Source organism: Globicephala melas, chromosome 2 (genome assembly GCF_963455315.2).
Source record: "Globicephala melas chromosome 2, mGloMel1.2, whole genome shotgun sequence".
NCBI lineage: Eukaryota > Metazoa > Chordata > Mammalia > Artiodactyla > Delphinidae > Globicephala > Globicephala melas.
In genome coordinates this window covers 25,919,558-25,943,022 of record NC_083315.2, presented here as the reverse complement: position 1 = coordinate 25,943,022, position 23,465 = coordinate 25,919,558, and the positions used below count along the sequence as shown (strand labels likewise).

Below are 23,465 nucleotides of genomic sequence, written 5' to 3'. Positions count from 1 at the left end.
TAACTTTCCAAACTCTAATCAAGTCAAGGGAGTCAGATGTCCACATGTTGTCCCAGAGCAAACCCTTCTCCTGTGAAAAGTGTGTCCGCCACCCCACAGACAAGGCTCAAGAGAGGGTGCTATGGGCTGAGTGTCTGTGTCCCCCCAGTTCATGTTGAAACCCTGTCCCCCAAGGTGATAGTGTCAGGAGGTGGGGCCTTTGGGAGGTAATGAGGTCATGAGAGTGGACCTGCCACGATGGGATCAGTGTCCTTATAAAAGAGACCACAGGAGCTCCCTCACCCCTTCCTCCAGGTGAGGCCACAGTGAGAAGATGTCGTCTATGAACCAGGAAACCAGTTCTAACCAGATGCTGAAGCTGCCTCTGCCTTGACCTTGGACTTCCAGGCTCCAGACCTGGGAGAAATCAATCTCTGTTGTTTAGACACTTCCAAGCTGTGGTATTCTGTAATAGCAGCCAGAATGGAATAAGACAGGTGAGTAGGACTGACATATTTAGGGAAAAGAATCTCAGGCAGGGGGATCAGTATATGCCAAGTTGTCCAGTCTGTCATGACTAGATCACGGGGGCTGGATCAGGAAATTCACTTTGGGGCAAAGTGGAATTCTGCGTGATTGGGCTTGCCAGGCTCTTGAACGTCAGAGTAAGAAATCTGAATTTATCCTTGCAGCAAATAGAGTGTCAGAGAAAATTTTTGTTCTGGAGCGAGAGTCTTAGAAAAAATATGGAAGCCTATTCCTGACACGATGCCATGTCCCTGGGAAAGAGGAGGTGTGAAGAGTGAAGAGGATGCTTTTACTCCTAGTTGATGTCACCCTTGTCCCCTGTTGTTTAGATAAAAACAAACAAAAATTACTTCAAGGTCCTTCTTTAGCAGCGATTGTGGCAGCCAATGGGTGCAGAGTTTGGGTAGTTTCAAAAATGATATGAACTATCATTTTTAAATAGTATTATAAAATGAAAGAAGTGATTAAAAATAAATTCGAAGTAGTATTAAAATGTTAAATTCACTTGGAAACCTGGATGGAACAAATGTTCATTTGATGAAAATCTTTGCTGAAGTCTAGTGGATATTCATTTGAATGTAGGAATTTAAGTGCTGAAAGAACATATTTCTCCCTGGGTCCAAAAACAACACTGGTGGAGAAGTTGAATACGCAAAATAATAATAACTATCATGATAATAATGATAATTTCCATAACATAAGGTAAGCAAGGCTAGGAGTGGATGGTATGGCGTTCCTATTGATCGAAAGTGGAAATATTGTGGAGGCTATGAAAAAAATGTTACTTTGAGATAAACATTTACATGTCTTATAATCAATTTTATTTTTTGGAAAAAAATGGATAATTTTATTGTCATTTATAAGTTGAGAAAATTGGCGGAAAATTAGATTTATCTGGCGTGAAGAAATGGTGATTATTTTCGGAATTAAAGGAATACTGTAAATGTACATTTAACAGACCGCTAATCAATTCTGCCACATAAATAAAGCATGATTACGTTCATCTGGAATGAAAGAATGGAAAGGGTTTAAATAGCCATGCTTTTAAATAGTCGCAGCTCTCTCTTACCAAATTATTTTTAGTTCTATTTGATTTGTCCAACTCAAGTCCTGGGATGTAAAATATATGAATGGGTCACTCTTGGAGCTACAACAAACAAAGCAGTTTCCAGTGAGATTATGAATATCGTTCCCCAAATTTTTATCAATGAACCAAGGGCAGGACAAAAGCTGCACACTTGGATAAGCTGAGTGCAGCATTTATGGTGCCTTTAAATTATTGTACAGATTCTTTCCCTCTTGTGTTCCGAGTGCTTGTTCCTAGATTTGGCAGCGATGTAAAAATCAACTTAATTACATACATCTCATTTTCTAACTGTATTAGCCAGGAGCTGTAGAGTTTAATAAACATTGGGGCTTATGTAAAAATAAAAGAAATACTTTAAAATGCTAATAGAATTCAGATGAACCTCAGGTGCTTGTAATTAGTAAAAGACAGTAAGCATCTTATAGGTACATAGATACTTGTACTGAAACAAACACAATTGCTTAAATACTGAAAACAACTTAAGAATGAAACCCTGAAATAAAAAAAAAAGAATGGATTCAGCATTGTAGTTTAGACCTAATCACTTCATATCCCAACTGTTGTAGTTTCCTCTAATTCATCTGAAAAGAATGTTTTTCTTCCAACATTTTATTCTTTAAATATCTGTCTCACAATTATTAGATATTTCTCTAGAATTGGTCTTGAAAATCATGTTCCTCTCATGCTTAGAATATTTCTGAGACTGTTCATTTGCAAATATATTAGGAAGCACATTCTCTAATTTGGAATTCCAGGCCATCTACATCTGGGGTCACAACAGGTCCAGTTTATGTGCCCACCTGCCTCCAGCCTTGCCCTGGACGCCTGCACTATGGCATCACTTAACCTCTCAATACCTCCTGGTACCTCAACCTTCAGGGATGCTTGGGCTTCTGCACCTGGTCCATGCGCCAGCCGCAACGGGAGTCAGCTGATGCTCTAGCACCCACGTGCTCAAGAGACAGGTGAGGCCACCAGGACACACAAGGAAGTGCCATGCAGTGGTATCATCTGCAACCAATGAGTGACAGGAAATGAAAGAAGAGGGATGTAGTGGCCAAGTTCTCCAGAGAAGCAGAACCAATAGGCAATATACAGAGATATATATAGAAGCAGATGTATTATGAGGAATTCACTCACTCAATTATGGAGGCAGAGACATCCCACTACCTGCCACCTAGGAAACTGATGGTGTAGGTCCAAAGCCCTGAGAACCAGGAGCTCTGATGTCCAGGGTAGGAATAGATGGATGTCTTAGCTCAAACAGAGAGAACTAATTTAACCTTCTACTACCCTTTTGTCTTATTCCTGCCTCAACGGTTTGGATGAGGCCCACTCACATTGGGAAGCAGATCTGATTTCTTCAACCCACCAATTCAAATGCTAATCTCTTCGAGAAACACCATCACAGACACCCTCAGAAATCATGTTTCTCCAGGTACCTGGGCATCCTGGAGCCCAGTCAGGTTGACATATGAAACAAACCATCACAAGGGCAAACAGAATTATTTGTCTTTCCCTGTGCCCCCTGACCCCAACCCAGGGAGTCAGGAGTCCTACCACTTCCCAGTGTACACAGGCTCCCCCTCCCATGATATCCTTGAAGCCACACTTGGGACAGTAATAGGGCACGTCTGCTTGTCAGCCTGACTGCCCCCCCACCTCCAGCAGTAACAAGTACCCCTTCACCCTGGCCAAGCCAGGAACTGAGACTCCGCCTTCACCTTAGAAGTAACAAGCCAGACCCACCCTTCTCCCTGTGGTGTGGGATTGCTGCTAACAGAATATTTAAGTAAGCTCCATAGCCTCATAACACTACACCCAGAGTGTCCCAAAATTCAATCCCAAAATCAGTCACATCAAGAACCAGGAAAATCTCCATGTGAACAAAAGGACACAGATGGTAGAATTATCTGAAAAAGAACGGCCAACAGAAAATTACTGCAATGAAGCACGCTTGAAACAAAATGAAAAAATATACCATCCTAACGTTGAACCAGAAGAAACAGATTTTAGACCTGAGAAATACAGTAACAAAGAAAAGATTCAATGGGTGGACTCAGCAACAGATTGGCGAGAACAGAGGAAAGAGAGTCAGTAAACTTGAAGATAGAACAACAGAAATGAGCCTCTCTGAACAACAGAGAGAAAATAGGCTGAAGGACAAAATGAGCTGAGACTCTGGGACATGCAGAATTCTGACAAAAGTTTTAACATTTGCCTCACTGGACAACAGAAGAGGAAGAAGGTGTACTGAAAAAATACTCAAAGAAATAATGGCTGGAAATTTCCCAAATTTGGCCAAAGACCAATCAACCCAAACAGGATACATCATATTTAAACTTATGAAAACTAAGACAAAGAAAAACATCTTTTCCTGAATGAAGAAAACTAAGAGAATGTGTCATACCTACACTCAAAGGAAGTTCTCTCAATAGAAAAGAAATGATGAAAGAAGGGACCTTGGAACATGAGGAAGAAAGGAAGCACTCAGTAAGTAAAAACATCGTTAAATACAATAGTCTTTCCTTCTCCTGTTGTGTTTTCAAAGTCATATTTGACAGGTGAAGTGAAAATTATGATGGTCTGATGTGCCTCTCACTGTACGACATAGAGGAAATATTGCAGACAATTATATTATAAACCGGGGAGGGTAAAGGGATGTTTTCTACCCTTACCCTCTAACTGATCCAACCATGCTGGAAAACAGTTTTGGAATCTTTTCCCAAATTAAACGTATATTTAGCATACGACCCACCCATCACACCCCTGGGCATTGATCCCAGAGAAATGAACACCTTTGTTCACACAGAAACCTGTACGTGGATCTTCACAGCAGCTCCCTTTGAAATAACCAAAAACTGGAAACAACTAAAATGCCCTTCAATAGCTGAATGGTTAACAAAAAATACTGGCCCATTTATTCCATGGAATACTATTGAGCTATAAAAAGGAGCACACTTTTTTCTAGTTTAATGGATTTTATTTCATTTTTATTGACATATAGTTGATTTATAATATTATATTAGTTTCAGGTGTCCAGCATGGTGACTCAGCATTTTTGCAGATTATACTCTGTTATTCGCGGTGGGGAGGGGGGGAGGGGGGGAGGGGGGGAGGGAGAGGGTATGTGTGGCCTGAACTCTGCTGTCCTGGAGAGGCATCATTCAACAACCTTCCTCTCTATTTCTGATTTCTGCTCTTTCCCTCTCTTCCTCCCTCCCTCATTTCATTCCTTTTTTCTTCATTTTCCTCTTTCAGTGTTGGAATTTTCAGTATTTAATTGTGGTTGCAGTCAGACAGATGGAGTATGTGACCGGACTCTAAAACTTCTTACTATCATTCAATTTTTATCTAATGCTCAAGTGCCAGGTCTTGGGAATTTTATTATTAGCCTTGAAATTATCAGCATTCAGCATTTGCGTCTGCTTCCAAAGTATAACGATGACCGAAATGAGGAGCACCAATAATTCATGTGTAGGAATGGAGTGTGTAAGGGTGCTGGCACCTATCAGGTGATGTCAGTGGTGGGGGTCACTGGAAGGGGCTTGGTTTGGTGGATTAGGAAAGAACGGTGAACAAAGTCGCCGAAGAAAACTACCTCCCTTACGATGACAACCATGTCCACGTCTTTGATCGTGCTTTTCCCATGAACCCCATCCTCCCAGCCCTACGGTGTCTGCCATTCTGCTTCTCAGCCTCTTGGACACATAGTCTGCTTACCTGAAGATGCTTCTAGCTGTAAAATCACTCCATATCCCAGCTCACCTCCAGTGTTTCCTTGTTATCTCATATCTTGGCATCGTAATATTTCATTGTGTTGTTAGATCTTTGATAACTTCTGTCTGACTTTTAAGATTTTTCCCCAGTTTTTATTGTCCTCTTCATTAGAAGAATTGAATATCCGAACCCACCATCCCCATATGCAGAACTCCCTTCTCTACTGATTTGAGATGACTTTTTTAAAAAATATACAATGTTGTATAAGTTTAACCCAATTTTTAGATTTTCCTTTCTGTTCTATAATTTTTTTTTCTATATATAATTTTCCTTTCTTTCTATATTTTTTTTCAGTAACCAACTGCTTTACTTATTGAGGCTTTGTAATATGTTCTAATAACTGTTAGAACGAACCCTCTTCATTGTCCTATGATTTTTTATTAGTCTTCATTATTCCAGTTTTTTGTATTTCTATTTATTCTCCATGAACTTTAGGAAAACGTTAACTAATCCCTGCCAAAACTCTGTTGTAATTTTGGGGGAATAATCTTATATGTACATATTGAAAGAAGACAAAACATCTCTGTGATATTGGATCTTGTTGATGGACATGTTCATAATTTTTCCATCCTTTAAAAGTTTTCTTCATACAGATATTGTCATTTTTGTTATGCTGATCTTACATAGTTTATCTTTCTGATGTTATTCTGAAAGGAATATTTTCCCATTATTATTTGGTGTTTGCATAAATAAAAGCTGTTTATTCAGTATGTTAATTATATAATACCAGATTTGGGTTGTGGTGCAGTCATTAGCAGTAAAAATTATCTTGGCTTTTGATTTAATTAACAAACTTTTCATTGTTAAATAATTATAGATTCACAGGAAGTCACAGAGATGGTACAGAGAGGTCCCTGTAGCATCGCCCAGTTTCCCTCCATGGTTACATCTCACATAATTATAGTGTAATAGCAAAACCAGGAGGTTGACTGGGTACAATGTCTATGTGTAGTTCTATGTCATTTTATAACAAGTGTAGTTTGTATAACCACCACTGCAATCAAAATACAGACTGTGCCATCACCGCAAATATCTCCTTGTGCTGTGCTTTTATAGTCATACCCTCCCACCCATCTCCACCTTCCTCAACCCCTAGCAAACACTAATTTGCTCTCCATCTATATAATTTTGCCATTTTGAGAATGTTACATAAATGGAAACGTGATATATGACCTTTTGAGATTGACATTTTTCACTCAGCACAATGCCCTTGAAATCCACATGAACTGTTACATGTATAAAAAGTGTGAGGATTAAAAAAATTGTGAGATACCCTTGAAGAAAATGTCCAGAATAAAACACAGGAGAGAAAAGAATGGGACAGAAGCAATATCTGAAGAAATAATTTTTTCTTCTTTCTAATAATTTTCTGAAAATGACAAATCAAGCTGCCAATAAAAGAAATCATGCTGTTGTTGTATATGAGCAACAGCATGATAAATATGTAATTTTTAGATAGTGCTTTATAACATCATGGTAACACAGCTGAAACCAGTGAGATGAGAAACCGTAAAAGCAACCAGAGGGGGAAAAAATCCAGATTATTTTCAAGTGAACAATGATAAAATAAATACCTGGCTTCCAGGAGAAAACAATAGAGTCAAGAAAACAACATGTTTGAAGTTCTGAAAGAAAGTAACTCCAGATCCAGAATTATATATCCCACAAAGAAATCCTTTAAAGATGAAGGTGAAATAATAGTTATTTTTATACAAACAAACCTAATCCAGTTCATCGTCCTTAAATTTTCACTAAAGGAAATACAAAAAAAGTGTCCTTCTGGCAGAAGGAAAGATTTCCAAAATGTTGGTTTAGAGATGCAGGAAGAGTGAAGAGAAAAAGGTAAAGATTTGGGTAAATGAAATAAGGATTAACTATATAAAATTTTTTTAAAACTTCTGGAATGAAAAATGAATTTAGAATCAAAACAAACAGCAAAAACATAGTTTGGGTGAAGGTTAAATTGAGTAAGAGTTGTAAAGTCTTTGTGAGTATCTTGACTGAGGTAAAAGTGCCAATTTATATTAGGTATTAATAAGTCAAGAATGCATATTACAGTGTCTCTGACAATCATTAAAATAATAAAAAATAGATAGTACAATTAAAAAGCTAATGGGGGAGAGAGTAACAGAACAATCTAAAAAACTTAATCTCAGAGAAAAAGAGAACTTAGAAATAAGTGAATAACAAGATGGCAAATCTAAACACAAATACATTAGTTATTAAGTATAAAAGGACTCCAATTAAAAGACCAAAAATTGTCAGGCTGAATTAAAGCTCGTGCATGCACACGCACACACACCAATTCTATGCTGTTTACAAGAGATTCACCTAAAGATTACATGAAGGTTATATAAGATTATACAAAGGTTAAGGTAAAGTGATGGGAAAAGACCTATCACGGAAACACTATAACCAAAAGGCCTTGTAGTTAGATTAATATCAGGCCAAGCAGACTTTAAGGCAGGACACAGCACTAAAGAGGGGTATTTCAAAATGATAAAAGTTCAATTCACCAGGAAGATGTAATAGTTACTAATTTGAATTCATCAAACAGTATTGCTTCAAAATATACATGCAAAATAAAGAACTAAAGTATGGAGAAAAATTCGCATCACAGTAGATGATAGCACACCTTTCAGAGTAACTGATAAAACAAGCAGATGACAAAGATGAGCCATAAAGACATAAAAGATATTGGCAAAGCAGACCCAACAGATGTATCTAGAATATTGTCTCCAATGTCTGCAAAACACATGTTATTTCCAATATGCACAAAACTCTTACAGAAATAGACTGTATTCTCTGTAAACCGAGTTTCAAATTATTTCTAAGGATTAAAATAATACAAAATATGCTTCTTGAAGATAGATGAGTTAAGCTAGAAATCAGAAAACCAAACAATTCCCAAACCTTTGGAACATACATCATATATTTCTAAATAATCCATGGTTCCAAGAAGAAATCAAAATTAAATTTGGAAAACATTTTGATAGAATATAATCTTAAAATAATCTGATTAGTTCAAAACTTGGTTATGGATATGGCTAAAGACAGGAGTATGGATTTTGGGGTTTTTTTAATTGTGAATAATATAGAGAGAGTATAAAGAGATATTAGAGTATGTTAGAAATATTATATAGATATTTAGATACATCAGGAAAAAAGGAATGTATAAAATCAATGAGCTAAACACTCACTTTAAGAAATTAGAAAAATGACAGCAAACAAAACTTGAAAGGTGGAACAATGGGAAAAAAAGAAAAAGCGAAAGAAGTAATTAATAAAATAGAAAATAAACAGACCCCAGAGACGATCACCAATGCCAAAGTTTGGTTCCTTTTAGATACTACTAAAACTGGTAAATTCTTGGTGAAATTGATCAAGAAAAAGAGATGGACAAACAACCATTATCAATAGTGAATAAGGACATATTACTATGAGTAACATGGAAATGCACTTATTTAGTTATTTATTTTTTTAGATTGAAGAATTTATTTTTTGGTGCAGAAAAATTAAGACATTATACTAAATCAAAACTCAGCTAGTTAGCAATTCGTGAATGCCAATTTTAAGGATTGTTTCTAGACAGCTTCATATACCTGTTTTGTTTATTTGAAGGTTAGATTAGCATTAGGGTCATATTGAAATATGCAATAGAGGGTATCCAGATAGGTAAAGAAATCTAATCACTAATGACAATAATAATAACTATTAACATTTGATATAAATTATGATGATCTGTGCAGTGGTGAATCTATAGAGTAGAAATTTTGAAAGAATTAAATAGCTGAGTATTATATGAAAAATCTCTAAAATATATATATGTAGATATATATATATATATGTTTTAGGTGAACAAAAAAAATCAAGGTACAGGAAATGTGTAGTTTATGAAAACATTTTATTAAAAAGGTCTAAAATAACATTATATATTCATATCTGCTTTAATAGACATATAAAAATTCCAGAAAGATGCAAAAGGCAGGGGTTAGTCTTGTGGGGTTGAAAGTGAGAACCAGATGGCTTGGGGACAAAGTGGCCATAAGACTTTTCCCAGTGCATCTTTAAACATAAACATAAAAGACATGATAGATGTAAATCTATATATATACTTTTTAAATGCTGTGCATTGCATAATTTCAATGCCCTTCATATCAGATTCTAAGTGCATGAGATCCTAGGGGGAAGCATTCCCTAAAACCTCCTGTGAATGGGATATGAAAGGGCACACTCAGGTCATGCACTACAGCAGGCCTGTTTTAGATCCATGTGATATGTTACATCATTTTTTTTAATTACATTGGAAATAGAAAATAAAATAAAATGAATTAAAATTGCAAGAATTGGAAAGAAAGGAACAAAGCAATCATTATTTGTAAGAGATATAATTGCCTCCGTAGAAAGGGACAAAAAGTCAGCAAAGATTGAACTAATGTTCTTTCAATTTGCTATCACTGCAAACAGGAACACTTCAGTACCATATTGTTAATTAAAACAATTCAAGCTAATTCAGGCCACACTGAATTTTCGGAACTCCTAGAGTGGGTATAGGTCATTCATTTTTAACACTTTGCTGTGTGCTTCCTTGAAGTATCATAGAATGGTGTCATACGTTAGTTTGACCTGTCTCCTTGGACAGCAGAATCCCAGAACGCAGAGATTCTATTTTATGATTCTTTCTTTAGCCCCATGGACTGTCTCAACTTGTGGGCAGTTTGTGTTGAATAAGTGTACTCGTCTTCAAGTGATACTTGGATTGAGTAAATAAATCCAACAGGACATGGACATCCTAGGTTTTGTGAACTGTCAAGATCATGCTGTCATGCAGGACAAAGTATGTCCCCAGACCAACAGCATCAGCATCAGTTGGGAACTTAGAAACACAAATTTTTGGAACCCCAACCCAGACCTACGTAATCAATGGGTGGGTTTTACTGAGACCCCCAGGTGTTTCTGATGGATGCTGAAGTCTGAGGGCTCCTGGTCTAGGAGTAAGAGTATCACACAGAGACAAGATGACAGATATCCCAGAAAATTAATGATCTGGAATCACTTTTTCTGGGCAGTAATTGTTTGCACCAGTTCTCTTTTTAGTAGCCTTGTACTCATCTAATTACTTTGCAGAAAGTTGCCCTTGACTCTCATGTCATACATTTAGGGTTAGACGCACACACCTGCGAATTTCCCACAGAGCGGCATTCCTCAAACTTTGCTGGGCAGAGACTGCCATGTGGAGGGCTTGCTGAAAACTCTGCCCTACACTTGGAACTTAGAGTCACTGGATCTGGGGTCATCTCTAGAATTCTGCATTTAAAAAACAAAATAAGCCATCTAATGAATCTGTAGCAGGTGGACAGGGGACCACATTTGAGACCTATCACCCTGCAGCACTGCTATACAAGTTGTGATTGCAAATCAGTGGTTGGCATCATCTGAGATAGTGTTAAAAATCCAGACTCAAGAGTCCCATCCCAGGCCTATAGATTCAGAAACTTCATTCTAGCAAGATACTCAGGGCATTTGCTACGCATATTAAAGTTTGAGATGCCCTGTTGCAGGCAATTCGTGAGAACACTAGGGCCCATGACTCTGTGTGAGAAAACACTGGCCAGAGGGAAGGTGAACTAATTTCCAAACAACTATTTCCGATTGCCATTTCTAGCACTCTGTTGAATGACACCATTCTTACTCTACTTCACTTCTGATTACTCTTTTCTCCTCGATGACTCTACTTCACTTCTGATTACTCTTTTCTCCTCGATGACTGCAGTTCTAGGAGAAACCTAATACATACTATGTTTATAACAGTACACATATAAATAGCTCTAATGAAAACTCAATGGAAAATATACAGCATTACAGATGAAATTGATGTAATTAACAATAAATTACGTGGAATCCTTTATGTTTTAGTAGATCAAAATAAATTAGTTGATTGTAGGAAGTTAATAATTAATTTGAGATGTTTATGGCAAGTTATTGACCCAATAATGTATTCTGTTTTCTTTCTAGATTTTAATATTTATATAATTTAGCAGTTGTTTTTTTAAAAAGGGAATATTTTAAAGTCTTATAATTGGATCTATTTCTATTAATTTATAGTCAAGTGGAGTACATTTATTTAAGATTGAGAAATACCATTTGCATTGCATTAACATTTTGCTAAGAGAGACAAAATGTTGATACTTATTAGTATAAAGGAGCTTATTAGACTTCGAAGACATGGCTTTGAATTGATTTCAGTATAAGCGAAACTTTTCATTTTTTAAAAAATATGGTTATTTGGATACTTAGCCACTTTTCTTGTTTTCTTTGTAGTTTTTTTTAAACTCTATTTTTTTTTTGCTTGTGATTTTCGTAATTTATTCATCTTTTTCTCTGTATTTATACCTTAGGGACTGTCCTGCAGCTCTTGGTAGTACTTAATGACTAAAAATATCTAGATGTCTCAGAATTAATGATGCACTTAGAGTCTCTAAATATTGCAGAATGCTTGCCTAAACTTGGGCAGAAACCTGGCCTCCTGTGGGGTGTTGTATGGGCACACATCCCTTTGGAAGTAAGATGGGATATAAATAAACACATGCGTAAATAGATGTGGCCTGATGGAAAAAGCTACAGGCGGATTCTTCATCTAAAATTATACACATGACTATCTGACATTCCATCACTATAAGGCATTCCTTCAAGAGACTGCATCTTCAGAATCCCACATGCCCTTGAGAGGGATACACCTTATGTCGTGCTTCTGAGCGATTGTCTTTAGATTGCAGAGAGTGTGAGAATAAGCATCACTGGGAAGGGATCAACAACCCAGCCAGGGAGCCACAAGCATGCCAAACACAAGTTCTGCCTATTTGTTAAATTTTCTAACTCAGAGATTTTAAAGACAAATGAAGGTCTTTTATTAACAGAGAAATGTGTCTTTTTAAATTTGCATTTACATAGAGAGAAAAGCCCAGCAGGGTTGTTTGTTTTCAAATTAAAGAAGCATAAGAATAAGTTATATTACATCTGGGAAAAGATGGGGCCCCTGGCTGGGATGCAGGCCCTCCGTCCACTAGACTCGAAGACCTGATTATCCACTCGACTTTGCTAAGTATCTGGTGTATTTTGAGTGATTGGCTTTGTCTCTCTGGGCACAGGTTTTCTCACCTCTACAGCAAATAGGACTAGATGATCCCGAATGTCCCTGCACTGCGTTTGTTTCCCAAAGAATGAAAACAAGTGAAAAAGAAAATGAGTAATTCAAATTTTCTCTTCAGCTCATTCTAAAATTACCTCCTCAGGCTTACAGATCTGGAGTTGTTTTCTATAAATCAGTGAATTAAAAAAAAATATATTGGAGAAAAGGGAAAAATAATTTAAGCAAAGTAATAAAACCATTATTTCATGTTGAAGCTCCAGGCTTTGTGGGTTTTGAATAGAATTTAAAGCTGGATAAGTATTTTATTTCTGACCACGCATTAACCCATTCTTTAAAAGTGACTTCCTATTTTTCGAAGCACCGCAAAATTTCTCATCTCTTTCAGATACTGTACTAAACGCATTATTAACTGCATATGAATTTCATTTTTAAAAGTAGGAGATGAAATGACTGCTAAGTTCTTGCCTGAAGAGTTGAGAGCATCCTATATAAACTAGTGAATCCCATTAGAATGAATTTCACAATGAATACACACGTGAATAGTAATTATTGATAGAAATACAATAAATCCACCAACTCTCAGAGTGCCAAATGGTAATAATGAGTGAGTACAGTTGCGCCTGGATGAAATTAGCTAAAAATATGATTACAAATGTTTATAAATATAGATTTTAGAAGGAAATTTATATTTCAAATAATTTTCTCTGAACAAACCATACTTCTTTAAATATCCCCAGTATCCATATTTTTGCCTTTTTAATATCTAAGGCTCAAAGATGATAATGATGTTTGGTGTTTGGTTATCTATAGAGTGAGTAAATGCTACTTAAGGTGATAAAAGCAAAAAAATTTAGGAGAGGAGATGATGATAAAAGCTATATTTGTGTGTCGGGTGGAGCTACCTGGGAGATGCTCTCTACATCGCCCTTAGAATATTCTCTATCTACTTAGCCAATCAGTCGTTCTTTATAATAATGTTAAATCACTTAAGCCATAACTAATAATAGTACAAAACTTGAAATGAATTTATAGGTCCACTCTTTTAGGATTTGGCAAAATGAGGAATCTTCCTCACCAATGGACTGAGAGTTTCTATGAGACAGACATTTCAGGGCACCAAGAGATGGAGACTCACTTCAATGACTTGATAAATGGTGCCTTTACAAAGCAGTTTTAGGGACTTTTAGTTTTAGGGACTCCCCAGCTCGGGAGAGAGTCCCCTGCCCCCACCACAAAACTGGCCTGCCCATCAATCAGGCAGGTGGTCACAGGGAATTATCCACAACCCACAGTTCAGAGAAGACCAGACGACCGCTCTTGAGAGGTGGGTGCTGGCGAAGGGCCAGCAGAGCCTACTAATCACACCGATTATTTACAATTCTTCATTCACAACCCTCTCAGTTAATCTGAGGAAAGTGCAAAGACGACATCCACCTAAAACTCTCTTAACTTAATGAGGCACTAAGAGATTGTATTTTTCACTGTTCTCTAATGGAAACATAGAACAGAAGCTTATACAACCCCTTAACAAAGAGATGCTACATATTTTACATTTCTTTCTTTCTTTTTATAGAAAGCCTGTGGGAAAGAGGTACATAGATCTTGGAATAATTTACTCAAGAGCAACCGACAAGGCTCAACACCAATTAATTCTGATATTGAATTTTTTAAAAAGTGACATTTTAACATGCTGAGTGCCAAGTTTGTTTTGCTGTCATTTCAATGACAACAAAATGTATTGGCTAGTCTTCATAACAACTTCTTAGAATATTAGTATATTATAGTGAGATCTTATATTTTATATATGTGATACAAGAAAGAGATTTTCCTAAGTAAGTGTTTATAAAAATTACTTGTCAATTCTGTTACTGGAAGAGCAGAATCTATGGCTGGTGATTAAAAGCATTTTTTTTCCATACCATACCTAACACAGACTATGAACAACTGTGTCATATTGGTTTGGAGGATTAATTGTGAGAAGAACTAACTCATCTGTTGGAACCAGTGACTTACTAGAAATTTGTAACTTCCACCCTGGACTTTCTCATTTTTTACAACAAAAGAAGTTCCAGAAATAGCCTCATATGACCAAAAAAACAGATTTGAAGTTCAAGGCAAATTGTTAGTCATTATTTTTCCAGTGGGGAAAGAAAAAAGTGAAGAACGTCATATATTAACCTTATTGTACAGAGCAGCTGGAATATTAAGATGTAACCTCCTAACTTAATCCATTGATAAGGACATTCTTTTGAGTATAAAGAAATTAGAGACGTAGAAAGTATGCAGAAATCAGGGCTTCAAAGAATCTTGCAGTCTGATAAAACTGAACACATTTCTGTTGCTGAATTGGCAGAATCATAAATCAGTTGGTTGAGGGTATACATAATAAGACTTTTTTTTCAATAAGAGGATTCTGGTGGTTGGGTTGGCAAGTTTAAAATTTGATTTCGAGATAAGACTTAGAAATTATAAAAGTCAGATTGAATTTCCAGCAGATTCCACAGTGATGGAATATTCTATCATCTTCTTGACTGCCTCTCTTGCAGGATATATAAGCCTCCCAGCTTGTGGGCGGGCACAGCTGGAACAGGAATTGTTGTGCCTACCTGACCTGATTATTTCTGGAGTTTCTGGTTCTTTCCACTTAGCTTCCTGCTGTCACTTTCTGAAACAGCTTTCACAGGTGCGTTAGCCCATGGACAGTTGTTTACTGCTGAGCCATTCTCTGCTAAAATGGGCCAGTAGCCCCTCTGCAACTGAGAACCAAGGACATGACAGTAGAGTATTTTTCATTCTAACCAAAGTTGGAGGCCGTGGATTTAAAGCCGTGTCAATGTGCATGTTCTCATGGGTGTTTCCTTTAAAACTACATGCAGAACCTTAGAGCAGGTATTCCTAAAATTCTTGGTTACTGATGTTAGTTAACTATACTGAGTTCTTTAAAGGGCACTGTCCTTTGAGCCCTCCTAGACCACATGCTTAAAATCCAAATTGCTTCTAAATTATTTAGAACTAATATGTCACAATAATATTAAAAACAATTTCTTAGAGCTATCATAGCTATCTTCTAATGACAAAATGCCTGCAACCCATTGGCTCCCTTATTTACAAAAGTATGAAAAATGTTGGTTATTGTGTGATGGAAATAACACAATTTGTGGTGTTGTAACACTGCCAGGCATTCATGATACTCATGTGAGCCTTAAAATTCATGTCAACTGTGTATTCGTTCTGAAAAGTCATAAAGGCATAGAGGAAATATTAAGGATACATTATTGATGAATGATTACATAACAAGCTTATGTAAAAGTGCATGGCATCTATTTTTGACCTGAGACCTGTAATTCATGGAATCACATTCTTAAAATATTTTATTGTGCTCTGAAAAAAATGTCCCTCAATGAATACACTAATATGGGGATTTGGCTCTTCTACCTGCCTTTGCAGCTTTGAGAATCAATTTTAAATGAAGAGAAAAGCACATTTGTAATAACTTCTTTCTCTATCTAACAAGCTTATTGTGTGTCTTGGAAATTAAGAAGCTTCTTATATTCCTACTAGTGAAATGACTCTCAAATTCATATAACATTTGTGTAAATTTACTCAGAAGAATATATTATGGCTCATTTTCAAACTGCCTCGCTGTTGGGGTGGTATTGGGCATAAACATGGATAGAATAAAATGCATGGAATATACTAAAATTTGTCACGTAAATATCTCATTTCACTGGATAGAAAAGATAGAATTGTTATCCGGCCAGAGAATAGAAAAAATAAAACATAAAATACTCTAAGTTGGATGCCCTCCATCACCTTCAGTCAAATTACATAGACAAGTTATACAGTTACACAAGCTGATTTTTTTCATACTTGACATTTGAGTAAAGCTACTTACTTTCTCACAATGTTAAAATTTTATTTTGCAGTTACCTATACTAAACATGACAGAAGCTATGACTAAAGTAAAATAGAATTTAAAATTAGCTAAAAACTCATAAAAGTTTGGATTGGGTTTCTTAACCTCCTTGAAATCAAGTACCCTAACATTTTAATTAAACAGAGAAATTTCAACATACTGAACTGAATCCTATTTGCCTAGTCAGGGAAGGAGATTTTAGGATGCTGGACTCACTAAATTGTACTGGTTTGGTTGTACATTTGACATACACATGGATAATCTGCCAGGGGAAAATTCTAACAGTGGGAAAAATATTTTAGTCTCATAAGCAATGAATTTGATATTCAATTTTGTTGATAACAATTCAAGTCTCCTGTCTGATACATCCAAAAGAATAAAGATATAAATGCTTTAGGTGGTGAAGGTGATGTTACGTCCTCTGTTAGAGTGTTCTGTTACTTCTCTATGGATTTTCAACAGCCTTTGCACATCCTCAACTTCCAAATATCTTTTACATTATCCAAGGTCAGAAAAACCATATGGCTTTATAAAGATCAAAGAGTGAAGCCAGAAACCCCACACTTTTAAAAGTAAAGACAAACTCCCCAGTACATATTTTAGCATCAAGTGCATATGGCACACGCTAACTGAAAAAATTTATGTGGCAAAGTTAACCTACTTAGAAGTGGAATAACGTGTCCTTTAAGGCAGAAAGGACAAGCCCATCTTCCAGTGGGAAAGTGATACAGTTAGAGACATCAGGGGAAGAAACGAAAGAAACTGGATTACAGAGACTCCAAATGACAGGTAGGAGCAGTACAAAGTGGAGAAATTAAGTGAGAAATTAACCTCCAACCTCTGAGGTCATTCTTCGTATTGAAATTCAGTTGTTTTAAGGAGTCCTTAATGCTAAAGACATGATTTTCTCATAGCCAAGGGGGAAAGTTCAATTACTATACCCATGTAATCATCCATTTTAAATCATTTTTGTGTAAAGATCGGGTGTATTGAATGGATTTGTCATACTCAGAATGAAACTGGTGCAAATGAAATTCCTGTTAAGGGGCATTAGCTTTACTATTCTCTCATTTGCTATAAAAGCCTTTAAGTACCAAAATTTGGGATAGACTGTGGCTTATTATCAGTCAAGTAGGGGAGGGAGGTGCTTCCTGACGGGTTTAAAAGCAAGTGGCTTTTTTAGTTTATAGTCTAGGGAAAAACATCAGTCTTCCTCTTGTTTTTAGGGTTAATTAGATACTATTCTTTTGCTGTTCTAACTCATTTGTTTTCTAGATCCTACTGCCAAATATATTTTAATGGTATTTTTTAATGTCAACCTCATTTTCCCTGTCATTACCATCCATGGGCTAATCAAACAATTATCTTGTCATTTATTTTATAAGACATTCTATAAAAAACCCATAGAATCCTTTCAGAATTAAGGGGATACCATTATATTGATCATAAACATTATTTTATTGAATATTTCACAGATAATTTTAGTAAAGAAACAAAAGTCTATGTAAATAAAAGGAGTATCTAAAAATTATTGAAACATTAAGAGCTGATGTATGTTGTTATTACAGCTTTTAGAGATTCCTGATAAAGTGATCTATGAGCAATTTTAACTGATGTATTTCAACAGTTGCCCGGTATAAGTTCCTTAGATTTTGACCATTAAATTATCATTTCTTTATTATTTAATGTGATCATTCAACATTATTAATGCCTGATGGGAGAATTTTTCACATACTGAGGTATGGGAAAGTCATTCTGGCTTACACACGATTTGACTTGAATTTTACGCTAACCAGAACAGACTCTTACAGCCTGTCAAACGTGCATCGTACATCTGCTTTAACCATTAGGGAAAAGAATGCATTTTAAAATCAAAATGGAGTAACTGTGGTTCAGCCATTCAAAATGGAGCTGGGTGGCCATAATTTCAGACACGTTCCTGCATCCCTGTGAACATGAGTTTTCTGACCCGTGTCAGACTGAAGGACACCACCAGCCGTTCTCAAAACAGTATCTGTGAATAGCTGCCAGCTGCAACCGTATGGTCTCAAGATCTCCCCTTGTAACTATGCAACCATTTCAGACCCCAACCAATCCTTGCTTAACAAGCACCCTTACTGCTTGCGGGCTCCAGTTATAATTCTTGACAAGCAACTTACGTAACTCTGTGTTTTTTGCCTTTATAAGCCTCGCCTATTTTGTAGTCTGGAGAACACGATTCAAGTGCTTCTTGGATCTGTGTCTCCTGGGCTAACGTCCTCAGTTTGGCAAGAATAAAACTCTTTTCTATTCCTATTATAGATTGTTTATTGATTATTTCCATCAACATAGCTAAACCTAACATTCCCCTTGAAAGAAAATTTACCCTCGTTTTAAGTCACTGTGATGGCTTTGACAAAATTTTAAAGAATCAAATCATGAAGATTAAGAGATAAGGACTTCATCTACAAGCAACGAGATTTTGTTGATTCCCTCCTACTCTGGGGAAAACCCTTAAGCTTGTCTCTCCAGTCATTCTGACCAAGGACAATGTGACATTTAGGGAGGAAGTCTGCTCCATTGGAAGCAGGCATTTTTGCCCCCCCAGAATGGATTTCCACTTGGGTCAAAGACCAGTCAACACTGTCTTGGCCACGTTCAGTTTTAAACATGGCTTCTGTCATCACCAGTCCATCGAAACTGAAAACACCGAAGGGGTCCACCTATAGCGTGTCCTAAAACCAGGGTCTATTTTGGCTTCCTGGACATGGGCACCTGCTGTATTTCCTCAGTTTGTCTGAAATTCACATCAGGGACTCTTTCTTAGTTTCTTACTCCCCTGGAACTTCTAATTTTCAGGGTTCTTCTACATCCTTCTATTCTTATCACTCAACTCTGGTGTCCTCTCCTGGCTTCCAGGCCACACATCTCCAATCTGCATCTTCTGCCAGTCTCACTGCTGAGCAGTGGGTGTTCGTCCAAATGCTGGCAGGCCAGCTCCACTAGGGTTTCCATCACAGACATCTCAAACTCATCACGTTCAAAACAAAACTGTCATTTTTTAAATTTATTTTGAAAAAAAATTTTAAATCTATTTTACTGAAGCATAGTTGATTTAAAATGTTGCATTAGTTTCTTCTGTACAGAAGGGTGTCTTGGAGATATATATATATATATATATATATATTCTTTTTCATATTCTTTTCCATGATGGTTTATCACAGGATATTGACTATAGTTCCCTGTGCTATACAGTAGGACCTTGTTGTTTATCCATCCTATATATAATAGTTTGCATCTGCTCATCCCAAACTCCCACTCCATCCCTCCCCACCCCCACCCCCTTGGCAACCACAAGTCTGTTTTCTATGTCTGTAAGTCTGTTTCTAAAACCGTGATTTTAATCTCATCAAACCCGTGTCTCCTTTTGGGTCTCCCAACTTCCTGAAGGAACCCATTAGACATTAAGTTGTCAGAAACCTTCTCCTCTCCTATTCCTACAGCAACATGATAAATAACAAGTAAAATGGTACAACCTCTCTGGAAACAGTTTGGTAGTTTCTTAAAAAACTAAGTATGTGGCTACCATACAAACTTGTAATTGTACTCCTAGACACTGATGGCAAAGAAATGAAAACTTATGTTCACACAATATCATCCACACAAATATTTATAGACACTTTATGCTTAATAGCCAAAAATTGGAAGCAGGCCAAATGTCTTTCAATGGATGAATGGTTAAATTGTGACACATCCATACCATAGAGTATAGTCAATGAAAAACGAAGCTATTGATACAACTTGGATGAATCCTTATCTGAATTATGCTGAATGAAAAAAAAAAAGGCAATCCCCCTAAGTTATATTCTATATGATTCTACTTACACAACATTCTTGAAATGACTAAATTATAGAAGCAGAGAACAGAGGGCTGTAGGAAGGCAGGAAGTCATGTGATGGGGATGGTCTGTATCTTGACTGTATCAGTGTAAACATCCTGACGGTGATACTTTGCTATAGCTTACAGGTAGATTATCACTGTAGATAATACAGGTAGATTACATTGTAGAAAGATTTACAGGTAGATTTACATTGTAGAAAGCTGGGTAAAAGATACCCGGGTTCTCTTCATATTATTTCTTACAACTGAATGTGAGTCTCCAGTCACTTCGAAATGAAAATAATTTTTAAATTTAATTAAAAAATACATAAAAATAAATTTGTCTCTCAAACCGTCTCATGAGTCAGGAGCCATCCAAAAGACAGAAAAACATACAATAAAGATTCTTCTCTATTCTTGTTATTTTCTTTGATCCTAACACAATGCTACACACTTTCTCTGTATTTTAAAACCAGCTTAGAGCACAGCTGGGATACCTGAGCTCCAACTTTGTCATGTAAAGACCAGAGCATGTTTGAAGTCTTCATTCAGAAAAACAATGCAAAATTGGCATCCATCCTGGTCAGAAGATGAAACTGTTTGCGCCAGAAATGTTAACAATGAAGTTCCCTTCTTTGACAACACGATTTTAATGTGATTGCAAATAAATTAAATTTGCAAACAATTATTTTGTGTTATCACATGGACCTTAACTATACAAGGTGGCTGTCCATGTCCTGGGGAGTAAGGGCATATTTTCATTTTGTAGATTAGATCAGTACCTCAACTTGTGTGCACCTAATGCAGCTTTAGTCAACAAAAGTTTCCTTAAGGCTGATAAGATTACAATGCTAAGGAATAGAAAACCACTGCTGTGTTGTAACAGCTGGTACAGATGTTGACAAGACAAGAACATCCTATTGTGGGAAAAAATTTTCATTACATTGCAGCAAGTAGAGAAATTGATGTAGTGCAATTACCCAAAAACGGCTCCATTTATGATGCAGTTTGGAATTTGTACTATTTACCGTGTCACGCCTGCCAAATGTGATTCTGCATTTAAGTTGGGACTGGTTGTCCTAAGGCAGACTGCGACAGTCCTTGTGGACACATGTTAGTAGCATCTGAACTTGACAATCTGAGGAGATGAAGGAAGTGTACGATATTGCAAACTACAAACTCATTTCTAAACCCGTCTCCTCTAAATATTCTAAATATTTTCCTTAGTGCCCAGGTGGTGAGCACATTTTAACGATCACCTGTCCTCTTGGATAATGTGTTAACACTGGGTACGAGATTTGGCATTAACCCAGCTGTATCTTGCACAATTAGGATATACCTTCAAATGCAGAAATATGACAGGTTTCCTGGCAACCATTTTTGGATGGAATATTTACAGGAAAGACAATAATTTACCAAGCAGTTCTAAGTGAAGTCCCAGTGAAGAATATAAACTTGCGACAGCTTATAAGTTTTAAGAAATGAACCAGTCACCGATTCTGAGCTGCATCAGGAAGAGCCATCCCAGAATAAGAAACCACCACCTGGAAAAGAAAAGTCACCAACAAAAACAGCCATTAATAATTAAAGGATGCATGAGACTGAGACAGCAGAAAGCAAGAGGGGACAAGAGTCCAGATTTGACTCCACTCCCACCTAGCAAAGCCACCATGAAAGACAGCCTCTCAGTCACCTTCCAGAGACCCTGAGACAGACAAACAGACCCAAAACCTACAGAAGAAGATGTAGGCAATTGAACAGCTGAAAGAACAAACAGTACCTGGAAAACAGCTAGAAAAACATCAACGGGAGAAAATGCAGCAAGAGAGAGCCTTTCTCCACAAGCCAAAGACGTGGAATTGGGAATTTAAGATACACAGAAAGCAAGCAAGTTACCAGAAACCAGTGCAAACATTTCTTCTGTTAAACACACTGACATCTATGGAATACCTATGTGCCCATCCTTAATGTTCATCTATAACTTTAACAATTCATTCAAGATTTTTTTTAAAAAATAGAGCAAGAAACCTAAAATACTTAAAAATAAATCTAACAAGTAATGTCCAAGAACTCTACACTGAAAACTATAGGAAAATTAATTAATTAATTAATTAATTTTTTAAAAAGTTGCAGAGGGAAATTAAAGAGAGCCAAAAGTATATCATGTTCCTGGATGTGAAACCTCAATATTCTAGATGTTCATTCCCTCTAGAACATATCTACACATTCTGTGCAATTAAATAAAATTCAGCATGAATTTTGTAATAATTGACAAGTTGTAACTAAAATTTATATGGAAATACAAAGAAGCTAGAAGAACCAAAGTGATTTTTTAAAAACAGAACAAAGTCAGAGGATTTACCCCAGCCGATTTCAGGATTTATTCTAAACCCCAAGTCAACAAGACTGCACGATACTGGTGACAAAGTAGATCTAAGGAACTGAAGAGAAAGCTGAGACAATAGTTTGTCGACTTTGGCTCTATTCATATTTGGGAACAGATAACTGTTTGTTGTGAGGGCTGTTGTGTGCATTGTAGAATGTTCAGCCACGCCCCTGGCCTCCATGCACTAGATGCTGGGAGCACCCCTGAGTTGTGGCAGCTTAAAATGTCCAGACATTGTCAAATATTCCCTGAGAGGCAAAATCACCCACCAGTTCAGAACTACTGGTTTAGAACTACTGGTTGACCTACACATTCATGGTAAATGACAAAGATACCAGATAATTCAATGAGAAGTGCAAAGTCATCTCAACAAATGATAACAGAAAATTAGACATAGACCCTTCACTCATGCCATACACTAAAACACTTGAAATGGATCATAGGTGATAATATAAAACCTAAAACTATAATATCTAGTACAAAAGGTAAAAACAAATTTATTTAAATACCTTATGATCTTGTAAGCGCACACACACACACACACACACACACACACACACGAATCTTAAAAGAAAAACGACTGATAACTTGGGACTTCATTAAAACTAAAACTATTTTTCTTCCAAAGAATTATGAAAATCACACAAGAAAATCAAAGGGGAATGCACAAACTGAGAGAAAATATTTGCAATACATATATCAGACACAGGACTAGTCTTCAGATTACATAAAAAATTCTTATAACTCATTAATAGGAAAAAGATGACCCGATAAACTGGG

General features: G+C 36.6%; 1 pseudogene; it reads left to right on the top strand.

The window, feature by feature from the left end:
- LOC115842302 (eukaryotic translation initiation factor 2A-like) overlaps positions 1 to 22,267 on the top strand; it is a 134,985-nt pseudogene extending 112,718 nt beyond the window's left edge.
- Positions 22,268 to 23,465: the final 1,198 nt, after the last annotated feature.